The sequence below is a fragment of the Lineus longissimus genome, chromosome 6 (assembly GCF_910592395.1).
Source record: "Lineus longissimus chromosome 6, tnLinLong1.2, whole genome shotgun sequence".
In the NCBI taxonomy this organism is placed as follows: Eukaryota; Metazoa; Nemertea; class Pilidiophora; order Heteronemertea; family Lineidae; genus Lineus; species Lineus longissimus.
In genome coordinates, this window is record NC_088313.1 from 5,089,292 (window position 1) to 5,104,629 (window position 15,338).

General features: G+C 49.7%; 14 non-coding genes and 1 pseudogene across 14 annotated transcripts; all 15 read right to left on the reverse strand.

Moving 5' to 3' along the window:
- Window positions 1-250: 250 nt before the first annotated feature.
- LOC135490063 (5S ribosomal RNA) lies at window positions 251-369 on the reverse strand. The gene has a single exon (XR_010447279.1). It is a non-coding gene; the product is annotated as a 5S ribosomal RNA (ribosomal RNA).
- Window positions 370-1,268: 899 nt separating this feature from the next.
- On the reverse strand, window positions 1,269-1,387 carry LOC135490065 (5S ribosomal RNA). Its single transcript, XR_010447281.1, has one exon. It is a non-coding gene; the product is annotated as a 5S ribosomal RNA (ribosomal RNA).
- A 900-nt stretch (window positions 1,388-2,287) lies between these two features.
- LOC135490437 (5S ribosomal RNA) lies at window positions 2,288-2,406 on the reverse strand. Its single transcript, XR_010447639.1, has one exon. It is a non-coding gene; the product is annotated as a 5S ribosomal RNA (ribosomal RNA).
- An 896-nt stretch (window positions 2,407-3,302) lies between these two features.
- Window positions 3,303-3,421, reverse strand: LOC135490066 (5S ribosomal RNA). Its single transcript, XR_010447282.1, has one exon. It is a non-coding gene; the product is annotated as a 5S ribosomal RNA (ribosomal RNA).
- An 896-nt stretch (window positions 3,422-4,317) lies between these two features.
- Window positions 4,318-4,436, reverse strand: LOC135490438 (5S ribosomal RNA). Its single transcript, XR_010447640.1, has one exon. It is a non-coding gene; the product is annotated as a 5S ribosomal RNA (ribosomal RNA).
- Window positions 4,437-5,333: 897 nt separating this feature from the next.
- LOC135490067 (5S ribosomal RNA) lies at window positions 5,334-5,452 on the reverse strand. The gene has a single exon (XR_010447283.1). It is a non-coding gene; the product is annotated as a 5S ribosomal RNA (ribosomal RNA).
- Window positions 5,453-6,347: 895 nt separating this feature from the next.
- On the reverse strand, window positions 6,348-6,466 carry LOC135490068 (5S ribosomal RNA). Its single transcript, XR_010447284.1, has one exon. It is a non-coding gene; the product is annotated as a 5S ribosomal RNA (ribosomal RNA).
- Window positions 6,467-7,365: 899 nt separating this feature from the next.
- LOC135490069 (5S ribosomal RNA) lies at window positions 7,366-7,484 on the reverse strand. The gene has a single exon (XR_010447285.1). It is a non-coding gene; the product is annotated as a 5S ribosomal RNA (ribosomal RNA).
- Window positions 7,485-8,387: 903 nt separating this feature from the next.
- On the reverse strand, window positions 8,388-8,506 carry LOC135490442 (5S ribosomal RNA). Its single transcript, XR_010447644.1, has one exon. It is a non-coding gene; the product is annotated as a 5S ribosomal RNA (ribosomal RNA).
- An 899-nt stretch (window positions 8,507-9,405) lies between these two features.
- LOC135490070 (5S ribosomal RNA) lies at window positions 9,406-9,524 on the reverse strand. The gene has a single exon (XR_010447286.1). It is a non-coding gene; the product is annotated as a 5S ribosomal RNA (ribosomal RNA).
- Window positions 9,525-10,419: 895 nt separating this feature from the next.
- On the reverse strand, window positions 10,420-10,538 carry LOC135490071 (5S ribosomal RNA). Its single transcript, XR_010447287.1, has one exon. It is a non-coding gene; the product is annotated as a 5S ribosomal RNA (ribosomal RNA).
- Window positions 10,539-11,435: 897 nt separating this feature from the next.
- LOC135490051 (5S ribosomal RNA) lies at window positions 11,436-11,554 on the reverse strand. The gene has a single exon (XR_010447267.1). It is a non-coding gene; the product is annotated as a 5S ribosomal RNA (ribosomal RNA).
- An 895-nt stretch (window positions 11,555-12,449) lies between these two features.
- On the reverse strand, window positions 12,450-12,568 carry LOC135490072 (5S ribosomal RNA). The gene has a single exon (XR_010447288.1). It is a non-coding gene; the product is annotated as a 5S ribosomal RNA (ribosomal RNA).
- An 894-nt stretch (window positions 12,569-13,462) lies between these two features.
- LOC135490073 (5S ribosomal RNA) lies at window positions 13,463-13,581 on the reverse strand. The gene has a single exon (XR_010447289.1). It is a non-coding gene; the product is annotated as a 5S ribosomal RNA (ribosomal RNA).
- A 905-nt stretch (window positions 13,582-14,486) lies between these two features.
- LOC135490467 (5S ribosomal RNA) lies at window positions 14,487-14,606 on the reverse strand (annotated as a pseudogene).
- Between the last annotated feature and the right edge of the window lie 732 nt (window positions 14,607-15,338).

Below are 15,338 nucleotides of genomic sequence, written 5' to 3' on the forward strand. Positions count from 1 at the left end.
TATAAGAAGAAGTATATTTGAAATGGAAAATAACATTCAACTGGTATGGTGAGACCACCCATTCGTCTCAAACGGAACTATAACCGCGAGCTGATTGGTTAAATACAGGTGCGGGACCTACAGGCCGGCCCCCTGGCTGCCATTTCCATTTCGCAAAATTCGATGGCCACCACATAAGGTAGCCTACATTTTCATTTTAACAATCGTACAAGGGAAGAAGAAACAAAATGATTGGGACATGAAGAGAAAAAGTCTACAACACGCGGTATTCCGAGGCGGTCACCCATCCACGTACTAACCACGCTCGACGTTGCTTGGCTTCGGTGATCGGACGAGAACCGGTGTTTTCAACGTGATATGGTCGTAGACATTAGAGGCGGCGATGCGTAGGTTACTTATAATATCACTGTGCCTACTATAATGCGTCATATTTTGGGGTCAGAGGCATTATGTATGCCTACGTCACAGCTTCGTCGCATTACAGATGTGGTTGGGGCGCCCATTACACGACGGAGTCTACGCGTAGACATACAGTTCACGCAGGCTCGCACTGAAACAGAAACGGACGCACATTCAAGAACTGCACGCAGACCAACATCGGAAGAAGAGAGTGCCGACTGGACATCAAAGACGCCAACGGTTGGCAAGGTGTCTCATCACTAGGAACGCAGCGTGACGTCACGAGCTCTGACGTCACGAGCAGACTACTCCGAGGCTCCCTGACGTCATGAGAGACGCCAGCGCCATCTCCCGAATCAGGACTGACGTCACTAGCAGCAACTTCCACGCCGGTCTGAACTCAAAAAGCGTCCTAGTATAAACGCTTGGAAGCCAGTAGGCCTGCGCAGTGTTGGGCGGGGGGGGGGGGGAGAGAGGGGAGGGATGATTTTCGACGGGCTTTAACCCGCGAATCACCTTTTTGACCGCAACGGTTAATTTGAGCCCCAAAACCACACAAGCAAGCCAATTTGACTGAAACTTAATCATTTTCATCACTTTAAACACACCTTATTCTCAATATAAGAAGAAGTATATTTGAAATGGAAAATAACATTCAACTGGTATGGTGAGACCACCCATTCGTCTCAAACGGAACTATAACCGCGAGCTGATTGGTTAAATACAGGTGCGGGACCTACAGGCCGGCCCCCTGGCTGCCATTTCCATTTCGCAAAATTCGATGGCCACCACATAAGGTAGCCTACATTTTCATTTTAACAATCGTACAAGGGAAGAAGAAACAAAATGATTGGGACATGAAGAGAAAAAGTCTACAACACGCGGTATTCCGAGGCGGTCACCCATCCACGTACTAACCACGCTCGACGTTGCTTGGCTTCGGTGATCGGACGAGAACCGGTGTTTTCAACGTGATATGGTCGTAGACATTAGAGGCGGCGATGCGTAGGTTACTTATAATATCACTGCGCCTACTATAATGCGTCATATTTTGGGGTCAGAGGCATTATGTATGCCTACGTCACAGCTTCGTCGCATTACAGATGTGGTTGGGGCGCCCATTACACGACGGAGTCTACGCGTAGACATACAGTTCACGCAGGCTCGCACTGAAACAGAAACGGACGCACATTCAAGAACTGCACGCAGACCAACATCGGAAGAAGAGAGTGCCGACTGGACATCAAAGACGCCAACGGTTGGCAAGGTGTCTCATCACTAGGAACGCAGCGTGACGTCACGAGCTCTGACGTCACGAGCAGACTACTCCGAGGCTCCCTGACGTCATGAGAGACGCCAGCGCCATCTCCCGAATCAGGACTGACGTCACTAGCAGCAACTTCCACGCCGGTCTGAACTCAAAAAGCGTCCTAGTATAAACGCTTGGAAGCCAGTAGGCCTGCGCAGTGTTGGGCGGGGGGGGGGGGGGAGAGGGGGGAGGGATGATTTTCGGCGGGCTTTAACCCGCGAATCACCTTTTTGACCGCAACGGTTAATTTGAGCCCCAAAACCACACAAGCAAGCCAATTTGACTGAAACTTAATCATTTTCATCACTTTAAACACACCTTATTCTCAATATAAGAAGAAGTATATTTGAAATGGAAAATAACATTCAACTGGTATGGTGAGACCACCCATTCGTCTCAAACGGAACTATAACCGCGAGCTGATTGGTTAAATACAGGTGCGGGACCTACAGGCCGGCCCCCGGGCTGCCATTTCCATTTCGCAAAATTCGATGGCCACCACATAAGGTAGCCTACATTTTCATTTTAACAATCGTACAAGGGAAGAAGAAACAAAATGATTGGGACATGAAGAGAAAAAGTCTACAACACGCGGTATTCCGAGGCGGTCACCCATCCACGTACTAACCACGCTCGACGTTGCTTGGCGTCGGTGATCGGACGAGAACCGGTGTTTTCAACGTGATATGGTCGTAGACATTAGAGGCGGCGATGCGTAGGTTACTTATAATATCACTGCGCCTACTATAATGCGTCATATTTTGGGGTCAGAGGCATTATGTATGCCTACGTCACAGCTTCGTCGCATTACAGATGTAGTTGGGGCGCCCATTACACGACGGAGTCTACGCGTAGACATACAGCTCACGCAGGCTCGCACTGAAACAGAAACGGACGCACATTCAAGAACTGCACGCAGACCAACATCGGAAGAAGAGAGTGCCGACTGGACATCAAAGACGCCAACGGTTGGCAAGGTGTCTCATCACTAGGAACGCAGCGTGACGTCACGAGCTCTGACGTCACGAGCAGACTACTCCGAGGCTCCCTGACGTCATGAGAGACGCCAGCGCCATCTCCCGAATCAGGACTGACGTCACTAGCAGCAACTTCCACGCCGGTCTGAACTCAAAAAGCGTCCTAGTATAAACGCTTGGAAGCCAGTAGGCCTGCGCAGTGTTGGGCGGGGGGGGGGAGAGAGGGGAGGGATGATTTTCGACGGGCTTTAACCCGCGAATCACCTTTTTGACCGCAACGGTTAATTTGAGCCCCAAAACCACACAAGCAAGCCAATTTGACTGAAACTTAATCATTTTCATCACTTTAAACACACCTTATTCTCAATATAAGAAGAAGTATATTTGAAATGGAAAATAACATTCAACTGGTATGGTGAGACCACCCATTCGTCTCAAACGGAACTATAACCGCGAGCTGATTGGTTAAATACAGGTGCGGGACCTACAGGCCGGCCCCCTGGCTGCCATTTCCATTTCGCAAAATTCGATGGCCACCACATGAGGTAGCCTACATTTTCATTTTAACAATCGTACAAGGGAAGAAGAAACAAAATGATTGGGACATGAAGAGAAAAAGTCTACAACACGCGGTATTCCGAGGCGGTCACCCATCCACGTACTAACCACGCTCGACGTTGCTTGGCTTCGGTGATCGGACGAGAACCGGTGTTTTCAACGTGATATGGTCGTAGACATTAGAGGCGGCGATGCGTAGGTTACTTATAATATCACTGCGCCTACTATAATGCGTCATATTTTGGGGTCAGAGGCATTATGTATGCCTACGTCACAGCTTCGTCGCATTACAGATGTGGTTGGGGCGCCCATTACACGACGGAGTCTACGCGTAGACATACAGTTCACGCAGGCTCGCACTGAAACAGAAACGGACGCACATTCAAGAACTGCACGCAGACCAACATCGGAAGAAGAGAGTGCCGACTGGACATCAAAGACGCCAACGGTTGGCAAGGTGTCTCATCACTAGGAACGCAGCGTGACGTCACGAGCTCTGACGTCACGAGCAGACTACTCCGAGGCTCCCTGACGTCATGAGAGACGCCAGCGCCATCTCCCGAATCAGGACTGACGTCACTAGCAGCAACTTCCACGCCGGTCTGAACTCAAAAAGCGTCCTAGTATAAACGCTTGGAAGCCAGTAGGCCTGCGCAGTGTTGGGCGGGGGGGGGGGGAGAGGGGAGGGATGATTTTCGACGGGCTTTAACCCGCGAATCACCTTTTTGACCGCAACGGTTAATTTGAGCCCCAAAACCACACAAGCAAGCCAATTTGACTGAAACTTAATCATTTTCATCACTTTAAACACACCTTATTCTCAATATAAGAAGAAGTATATTTGAAATGGAAAATAACATTCAACTGGTATGGTGAGACCACCCATTCGTCTCAAACGGAACTATAACCGCGAGCTGATTGGTTAAATACAGGTGCGGGACCTACAGGCCGGCCCCCGGGCTGCCATTTCCATTTCGCAAAATTCGATGGCCACCACATAAGGTAGCCTACATTTTCATTTTAACAATCGTACAAGGGAAGAAGAAACAAAATGATTGGGACATGAAGAGAAAAAGTCTACAACACGCGGTATTCCGAGGCGGTCACCCATCCACGTACTAACCACGCTCGACGTTGCTTGGCGTCGGTGATCGGACGAGAACCGGTGTTTTCAACGTGATATGGTCGTAGACATTAGAGGCGGCGATGCGTAGGTTACTTATAATATCACTGCGCCTACTATAATGCGTCATATTTTGGGGTCAGAGGCATTATGTATGCCTACGTCACAGCTTCGTCGCATTACAGATGTAGTTGGGGCGCCCATTACACGACGGAGTCTACGCGTAGACATACAGCTCACGCAGGCTCGCACTGAAACAGAAACGGACGCACATTCAAGAACTGCACGCAGACCAACATCGGAAGAAGAGAGTGCCGACTGGACATCAAAGACGCCAACGGTTGGCAAGGTGTCTCATCACTAGGAACGCAGCGTGACGTCACGAGCTCTGACGTCACGAGCAGACTACTCCGAGGCTCCCTGACGTCATGAGAGACGCCAGCGCCATCTCCCGAATCAGGACTGACGTCACTAGCAGCAACTTCCACGCCGGTCTGAACTCAAAAAGCGTCCTAGTATAAACGCTTGGAAGCCAGTAGGCCTGCGCAGTGTTGGGCGGGGGGGGGGGAGAGAGGGGAGGGATGATTTTCGACGGGCTTTAACCCGCGAATCACCTTTTTGACCGCAACGGTTAATTTGAGCCCCAAAACCACACAAGCAAGCCAATTTGACTGAAACTTAATCATTTTCATCACTTTAAACACACCTTATTCTCAATATAAGAAGAAGTATATTTGAAATGGAAAATAACATTCAACTGGTATGGTGAGACCACCCATTCGTCTCAAACGGAACTATAACCGCGAGCTGATTGGTTAAATACAGGTGCGGGACCTACAGGCCGGCCCCCTGGCTGCCATTTCCATTTCGCAAAATTCGATGGCCACCACATGAGGTAGCCTACATTTTCATTTTAACAATCGTACAAGGGAAGAAGAAACAAAATGATTGGGACATGAAGAGAAAAAGTCTACAACACGCGGTATTCCGAGGCGGTCACCCATCCACGTACTAACCACGCTCGACGTTGCTTGGCTTCGGTGATCGGACGAGAACCGGTGTTTTCAACGTGATATGGTCGTAGACATTAGAGGCGGCGATGCGTAGGTTACTTATAATATCACTGCGCCTACTATAATGCGTCATATTTTGGGGTCAGAGGCATTATGTATGCCTACGTCACAGCTTCGTCGCATTACAGATGTGGTTGGGGCGCCCATTACACGACGGAGTCTACGCGTAGACATACAGTTCACGCAGGCTCGCACTGAAACAGAAACGGACGCACATTCAAGAACTGCACGCAGACCAACATCGGAAGAAGAGAGTGCCGACTGGACATCAAAGACGCCAACGGTTGGCAAGGTGTCTCATCACTAGGAACGCAGCGTGACGTCACGAGCTCTGACGTCACGAGCAGACTACTCCGAGGCTCCCTGACGTCATGAGAGACGCCAGCGCCATCTCCCGAATCAGGACTGACGTCACTAGCAGCAACTTCCACGCCGGTCTGAACTCAAAAAGCGTCCTAGTATAAACGCTTGGAAGCCAGTGGGCCTGCGCGGTGTTGGGCGGGGGGGGGAGAGAGGGGAGGGATGATTTTCGACGGGCTTTAACCCGCGAATCACCTTTTTGACCGCAACGGTTAATTTGAGCCCCAAAACCACACAAGCAAGCCAATTTGACTGAAACTTAATCATTTTCATCACTTTAAACACACCTTATTCTCAATATAAGAAGAAGTATATTTGAAATGGAAAATAACATTCAACTGGTATGGTGAGACCACCCATTCGTCTCAAACGGAACTATAACCGCGAGCTGATTGGTTAAATACAGGTGCGGGACCTACAGGCCGGCCCCCTGGCTGCCATTTCCATTTCGCAAAATTCGATGGCCACCACATAAGGTAGCCTACATTTTCATTTTAACAATCGTACAAGGGAAGAAGAAACAAAATGATTGGGACATGAAGAGAAAAAGTCTACAACACGCGGTATTCCGAGGCGGTCACCCATCCACGTACTAACCACGCTCGACGTTGCTTGGCTTCGGTGATCGGACGAGAACCGGTGTTTTCAACGTGATATGGTCGTAGACATTAGAGGCGGCGATGCGTAGGTTACTTATAATATCACTGCGCCTACTATAATGCGTCATATTTTGGGGTCAGAGGCATTATGTATGCCTACGTCACAGCTTCGTCGCATTACAGATGTGGTTGGGGCGCCCATTACACGACGGAGTCTACGCGTAGACATACAGTTCACGCAGGCTCGCACTGAAACAGAAACGGACGCACATTCAAGAACTGCACGCAGACCAACATCGGAAGAAGAGAGTGCCGACTGGACATCAAAGACGCCAACGGTTGGCAAGGTGTCTCATCACTAGGAACGCAGCGTGACGTCACGAGCTCTGACGTCACGAGCAGACTACTCCGAGGCTCCCTGACGTCATGAGAGACGCCAGCGCCATCTCCCGAATCAGGACTGACGTCACTAGCAGCAACTTCCACGCCGGTCTGAACTCAAAAAGCGTCCTAGTATAAACGCTTGGAAGCCAGTAGGCCTGCGCAGTGTTGGGCGGGGGGGGGGGGGAGAGAGGGGAGGGATGATTTTCGACGGGCTTTAACCCGCGAATCACCTTTTTGACCGCAACGGTTAATTTGAGCCCCAAAACCACACAAGCAAGCCAATTTGACTGAAACTTAATCATTTTCATCACTTTAAACACACCTTATTCTCAATATAAGAAGAAGTATATTTGAAATGGAAAATAACATTCAACTGGTATGGTGAGACCACCCATTCGTCTCAAACGGAACTATAACCGCGAGCTGATTGGTTAAATACAGGTGCGGGACCTACAGGCCGGCCCCCTGGCTGCCATTTCCATTTCGCAAAATTCGATGGCCACCACATAAGGTAGCCTACATTTTCATTTTAACAATCGTACAAGGGAAGAAGAAACAAAATGATTGGGACATGAAGAGAAAAAGTCTACAACACGCGGTATTCCGAGGCGGTCACCCATCCACGTACTAACCACGCTCGACGTTGCTTGGCTTCGGTGATCGGACGAGAACCGGTGTTTTCAACGTGATATGGTCGTAGACATTAGAGGCGGCGATGCGTAGGTTACTTATAATATCACTGCGCCTACTATAATGCGTCATATTTTGGGGTCAGAGGCATTATGTATGCCTACGTCACAGCTTCGTCGCATTACAGATGTGGTTGGGGCGCCCATTACACGACGGAGTCTACGCGTAGACATACAGTTCACGCAGGCTCGCACTGAAACAGAAACGGACGCACATTCAAGAACTGCACGCAGACCAACATCGGAAGAAGAGAGTGCCGACTGGACATCAAAGACGCCAACGGTTGGCAAGGTGTCTCATCACTAGGAACGCAGCGTGACGTCACGAGCTCTGACGTCACGAGCAGACTACTCCGAGGCTCCCTGACGTCATGAGAGACGCCAGCGCCATCTCCCGAATCAGGACTGACGTCACTAGCAGCAACTTCCACGCCGGTCTGAACTCAAAAAGCGTCCTAGTATAAACGCTTGGAAGCCAGTAGGCCTGCGCAGTGTTGGGGGGGGGGGGGGGGGGGGGGGGGGGGGGAGGGATGATTTTCGACGGGCTTTAACCCGCGAATCACCTTTTTGACCGCAACGGTTAATTTGAGCCCCAAAACCACACAAGCAAGCCAATTTGACTGAAACTTAATCATTTTCATCACTTTAAACACACCTTATTCTCAATATAAGAAGAAGTATATTTGAAATGGAAAATAACATTCAACTGGTATGGTGAGACCACCCATTCGTCTCAAACGGAACTATAACCGCGAGCTGATTGGTTAAATACAGGTGCGGGACCTACAGGCCGGCCCCCTGGCTGCCATTTCCATTTCGCAAAATTCGATGGCCACCACATAAGGTAGCCTACATTTTCATTTTAACAATCGTACAAGGGAAGAAGAAACAAAATGATTGGGACATGAAGAGAAAAAGTCTACAACACGCGGTATTCCGAGGCGGTCACCCATCCACGTACTAACCACGCTCGACGTTGCTTGGCTTCGGTGATCGGACGAGAACCGGTGTTTTCAACGTGAGATGGTCGTAGACATTAGAGGCGGCGATGCGTAGGTTACTTATAATATCACTGCGCCTACTATAATGCGTCATATTTTGGGGTCAGAGGCATTATGTATGCCTACGTCACAGCTTCGTCGCATTACAGATGTGGTTGGGGCGCCCATTACACGACGGAGTCTACGCGTAGACATACAGTTCACGCAGGCTCGCACTGAAACAGAAACGGACGCACATTCAAGAACTGCACGCAGACCAACATCGGAAGAAGAGAGTGCCGACTGGACATCAAAGACGCCAACGGTTGGCAAGGTGTCTCATCACTAGGAACGCAGCGTGACGTCACGAGCTCTGACGTCACGAGCAGACTACTCCGAGGCTCCCAGACGTCATGAGAGACGCCAGCGCCATCTCCCGAATCAGGACTGACGTCACTAGCAGCAACTTCCACGCCGGTCTGAACTCAAAAAGCGTCCTAGTATAAACGCTTGGAAGCCAGTAGGCCTGCGCAGTGTTGGGGGGGGGGGGGGGGGAGAGAGGGGAGGGATGATTTTCGACGGGCTTTAACCCGCGAATCACCTTTTTGACCGCAACGGTTAATTTGAGCCCCAAAACCACACAAGCAAGCCAATTTGACTGAAACTTAATCATTTTCATCACTTTAAACACACCTTATTCTCAATATAAGAAGAAGTATATTTGAAATGGAAAATAACATTCAACTGGTATGGTGAGACCACCCATTCGTCTCAAACGGAACTATAACCGCGAGCTGATTGGTTAAATACAGGTGCGGGACCTACAGGCCGGCCCCCTGGCTGCCATTTCCATTTCGCAAAATTCGATGGCCACCACATAAGGTAGCCTACATTTTCATTTTAACAATCGTACAAGGGAAGAAGAAACAAAATGATTGGGACATGAAGAGAAAAAGTCTACAACACGCGGTATTCCGAGGCGGTCACCCATCCACGTACTAACCACGCTCGACGTTGCTTGGCTTCGGTGATCGGACGAGAACCGGTGTTTTCAACGTGATATGGTCGTAGACATTAGAGGCGGCGATGCGTAGGTTACTTATAATATCACTGCGCCTACTATAATGCGTCATATTTTGGGGTCAGAGGCATTATGTATGCCTACGTCACAGCTTCGTCGCATTACAGATGTGGTTGGGGCGCCCATTACACGACGGAGTCTACGCGTAGACATACAGTTCACGCAGGCTCGCACTGAAACAGAAACGGACGCACATTCAAGAACTGCACGCAGACCAACATCGGAAGAAGAGAGTGCCGACTGGACATCAAAGACGCCAACGGTTGGCAAGGTGTCTCATCACTAGGAACGCAGCGTGACGTCACGAGCTCTGACGTCACGAGCAGACTACTCCGAGGCTCCCTGACGTCATGAGAGACGCCAGCGCCATCTCCCGAATCAGGACTGACGTCACTAGCAGCAACTTCCACGCCGGTCTGAACACAAAAAGCGTCCTAGTATAAACGCTTGGAAGCCAGTAGGCCTGCGCAGTGTTGGGCGGGGGGGGGAGAGAGGGGAGGGATGATTTTCGACGGGCTTTAACCCGCGAATCACCTTTTTGACCGCAACGGTTAATTTGAGCCCCAAAACCACGCAAGCAAGCCAATTTGACTGAAACTTAATCATTTTCATCACTTTAAACACACCTTATTCTCAATATAAGAAGAAGTATATTTGAAATGGAAAATAACATTCAACTGGTATGGTGAGACCACCCATTCGTCTCAAACGGAACTATAACCGCGAGCTGATTGGTTAAATACAGGTGCGGGACCTACAGGCCGGCCCCCTGGCTGCCATTTCCATTTCGCAAAATTCGATGGCCACCACATAAGGTAGCCTACATTTTCATTTTAACAATCGTACAAGGGAAGAAGAAACAAAATGATTGGGACATGAAGAGAAAAAGTCTACAACACGCGGTATTCCGAGGCGGTCACCCATCCACGTACTAACCACGCTCGACGTTGCTTGGCTTCGGTGATCGGACGAGAACCGGTGTTTTCAACGTGATATGGTCGTAGACATTAGAGGCGGCGATGCGTAGGTTACTTATAATATCACTGCGCCTACTATAATGCGTCATATTTTGGGGTCAGAGGCATTATGTATGCCTACGTCACAGCTTCGTCGCATTACAGATGTGGTTGGGGCGCCCATTACACGACGGAGTCTACGCGTAGACATACAGTTCACGCAGGCTCGCACTGAAACAGAAACGGACGCACATTCAAGAACTGCACGCAGACCAACATCGGAAGAAGAGAGTGCCGACTGGACATCAAAGACGCCAACGGTTGGCAAGGTGTCTCATCACTAGGAACGCAGCGTGACGTCACGAGCTCTGACGTCACGAGCAGACTACTCCGAGGCTCCCTGACGTCATGAGAGACGCCAGCGCCATCTCCCGAATCAGGACTGACGTCACTAGCAGCAACTTCCACGCCGGTCTGAACTCAAAAAGCGTCCTAGTATAAACGCTTGGAAGCCAGTAGGCCTGCGCAGTGTTGGGGGGGAGGGGGGGAGAGAGGGGAGGGATGATTTTCGACGGGCTTTAACCCGCGAATCACCTTTTTGACCGCAACGGTTAATTTGAGCCCCAAAACCACACAAGCAAGCCAATTTGACTGAAACTTAATCATTTTCATCACTTTAAACACACCTTATTCTCAATATAAGAAGAAGTATATTTGAAATGGAAAATAACATTCAACTGGTATGGTGAGACCACCCATTCGTCTCAAACGGAACTATAACCGCGAGCTGATTGGTTAAATACAGGTGCGGGACCTACAGGCCGGCCCCCTGGCTGCCATTTCCATTTCGCAAAATTCGATCGCCACCACATAAGGTAGCCTACATTTTCATTTTAACAATCGTACAAGGGAAGAAGAAACAAAATGATTGGGACATGAAGAGAAAAAGTCTACAACACGCGGTATTCCGAGGCGGTCACCCATCCACGTACTACCCACGCTCGACGTTGCTTGGCTTCGGTGATCGGACGAGAACCGGTGTTTTCAACGTGATATGGTCGTAGACATTAGAGGCGGCGATGCGTAGGTTACTTATAATATCACTGCGCCTACTATAATGCGTCATATTTTGGGGTCAGAGGCATTATGTATGCCTACGTCACAGCTTCGTCGCATTACAGATGTGGTTGGGGCGCCCATTACACGACGGAGTCTACGCGTAGACATACAGTTCACGCAGGCTCGCACTGAAACAGAAACGGACGCACATTCAAGAACTGCACGCAGACCAACATCGGAAGAAGAGAGTGCCGACTGGACATCAAAGACGCCAACGGTTGGCAAGGTGTCTCATCACTAGGAACGCAGCGTGACGTCACGAGCTCTGACGTCACGAGCAGACTACTCCGAGGCTCCCTGACGTCATGAGAGACGCCAGCGCCATCTCCCGAATCAGGACTGACGTCACTAGCAGCAACTTCCACGCCGGTCTGAACTCAAAAAGCGTCCTAGTATAAACGCTTGGAAGCCAGTAGGCCTGCGCAGTGTGGGGCGGGGGGGGGAGAGAGGGGAGGGATGATTTTCGACGGGCTTTAACCCGCGAATCACCTTTTTGACCGCAACGGTTAATTTGAGCCCCAAAACCACACAAGCAAGCCAATTTGACTGAAACTTAATCATTTTCATCACTTTAAACACACCTTATTCTCAATATAAGAAGAAGTATATTTGAAATGGAAAATAACATTCAACTGGTATGGTGAGACCACCCATTCGTCTCAAACGGAACTATAACCGCGAGCTGATTGGTTAAATACAGGTGCGGGACCTACAGGCCGGCCCCCTGGCTGCCATTTCCATTTCGCAAAATTCGATGGCCACCACATAAGGTAGCCTACATTTTCATTTTAACAATCGTACAAGGGAAGAAGAAACAAAATGATTGGGACATGAAGAGAAAAAGTCTACAACACGCGGTATTCCGAGGCGGTCACCCATCCACGTACTAACCACGCTCGACGTTGCTTGGCTTCGGTGATCGGACGAGAACCGGTGTTTTCAACGTGATATGGTCGTAGACATTAGAGGCGGCGATGCGTAGGTTACTTATAATATCACTGCGCCTACTATAATGCGTCATATTTTGGGGTCAGAGGCATTATGTATGCCTACGTCACAGCTTCGTCGCATTACAGATGTGGTTGGGGCGCCCATTACACGACGGAGTCTACGCGTAGACATACAGTTCACGCAGGCTCGCACTGAAACAGAAACGGACGCACATTCAAGAACTGCACGCAGACCAACATCGGAAGAAGAGAGTGCCGACTGGACATCAAAGACGCCAACGGTTGGCAAGGTGTCTCATCACTAGGAACGCAGCGTGACGTCACGAGCTCTGACGTCACGAGCAGACTACTCCGAGGCTCCCTGACGTCATGAGAGACGCCAGCGCCATCTCCCGAATCAGGACTGACGTCACTAGCAGCAACTTCCACGCCGGTCTGAACTCAAAAATCGTCCTAGTATAAACGCTTGGAAGCCAGTAGGCCTGCGCAGTGTTGGGGGGGGGGGGAGAGAGGGGAGGGATGATTTTCGACGGGCTTTAACCCGCGAATCAACTTTTTGACCGCAACGGTTAATTTGAGCCCCAAAACCACACAAGCAAGCCAATTTGACTGAAACTTAATCATTTTCATCACTTTAAACACACCTTATTCTCAATATAAGAAGAAGTATATTTGAAATGGAAAATAACATTCAACTGGTATGGTGAGACCACCCATTCGTCTCAAACGGAACTATAACCGCGAGCTGATTGGTTAAATACAGGTGCGGGACCTACAGGCCGGCCCCCTGGCTGCCATTTCCATTTCGCAAAATTCGATGGCCACCACATAAGGTAGCCTACATTTTCATTTTAACAATCGTACAAGGGAAGAAGAAACAAAATGATTGGGACATGAAGAGAAAAAGTCTACAACACGCGGTATTCCGAGGCGGTCACCCATCCACGTACTAACCACGCTCGACGTTGCTTGGCTTCGGTGATCGGACGAGAACCGGTGTTTTCAACGTGATATGGTCGTAGACATTAGAGGCGGCGATGCGTAGGTTACTTATAATATCACTGCGCCTACTATAATGCGTCATATTTTGGGGTCAGAGGCATTATGTATGCCTACGTCACAGCTTCGTCGCATTACAGATGTGGTTGGGGCGCCCATTACACGACGGAGTCTACGCGTAGACATACAGTTCACGCAGGCTCGCACTGAAACAGAAACGGACGCACATTCAAGAACTGCACGCAGACCAACATCGGAAGAAGAGAGTGCCGACTGGACATCAAAGACGCCAACGGTTGGCAAGGTGTCTCATCACTAGGAACGCAGCGTGACGTCACGAGCTCTGACGTCACGAGCAGACTACTCCGAGGCTCCCTGACGTCATGAGAGACGCCAGCGCCATCTCCCGAATCAGGACTGACGTCACTAGCAGCAACTTCCACGCCGGTCTGAACTCAAAAAGCGTCCTAGTATAAACGCTTGGAAGCCAGTAGGCCTGCGCAGTGTTGGGCGGGGGGGGGGGGGGGGGGGAGAGAGGGGAGGGATGATTTTCGACGGGCTTTAACCCGCGAATCACCTTTTTGACCGCAACGGTTAATTTGAGCCCCAAAACCACACAAGCAAGCCAATTTGACTGAAACTTAATCATTTTCATCACTTTAAACACACCTTATTCTCAATATAAGAAGAAGTATATTTGAAATGGAAAATAACATTCAACTGGTATGGTGAGACCACCCATTCGTCTCAAACGGAACTATAACCGCGAGCTGATTGGTTAAATACAGGTGCGGGACCTACAGGCCGGCCCCCTGGCTGCCATTTCCATTTCGCAAAATTCGATGGCCACCACATAAGGTAGCCTACATATTCATTTTAACAATCGTACAAGGGAAGAAGAAACAAAATGATTGGGACATGAAGAGAAAAAGTCTACAACACGCAGTAATTCCGAGGCAGTCACCCATCCACGTACTAACCACGCTCGACGTTGCTTGGCTTCGGTGATCGGACGAGAACCGGTGTTTTCAACGTGATATGGTCGTAGACATTAGAGGCGGCGATGCGTAGGTTACTTATAATATCACTGCGCCTACTATAATGCGTCATATTTTGGGGTCAGAGGCATTATGTATGCCTACGTCACAGCTTCGTCGCATTACAGATGTGGTTGGGGCGCCCATTACACGACGGAGTCTACGCGTAGACATACAGTTCACGCAGGCTCGCACTGAAACAGAAACGGACGCACATTCAAGAACTGCACGCAGACCAACATCGGAAGAAGAGAGTGCCGACTGGACATCAAAGACGCCAACGGTTGGCAAGGTGTCTCATCACTAGGAACGCAGCGTGACGTCACGAGCTCTGACGTCACGAGCAGACTACTCCGAGGCTCCCTGACGTCATGAGAGACGCCAGCGCCATCTCCCGAATCAGGACTGACGTCACTAGCAGCAACTTCCACGCCGGTCTGAACTCAAAAAGCGTCCTAGTATAAACGCTTGGAAGCCAGTAGGCCTGCGCAGTGTTGGGCGGGGGGGGGGGGGAGAGGGGGGGGATGATTTTCGACGGGCTTTAACCCGCGAATCACCTTTTTGACCGCAACGGTTAATTTGAGCCCCAAAACCACACAAGCAAGCCAATTTGACTGAAACTTAATCATTTTCATCACTTTAAACACACCTTATTCTCAATATAAGAAGAAGTATATTTGAAATGGAAAATAACATTCAACTGGTATGGTGAGACCACCCATTCGTCTCAAACGGAACTATAACC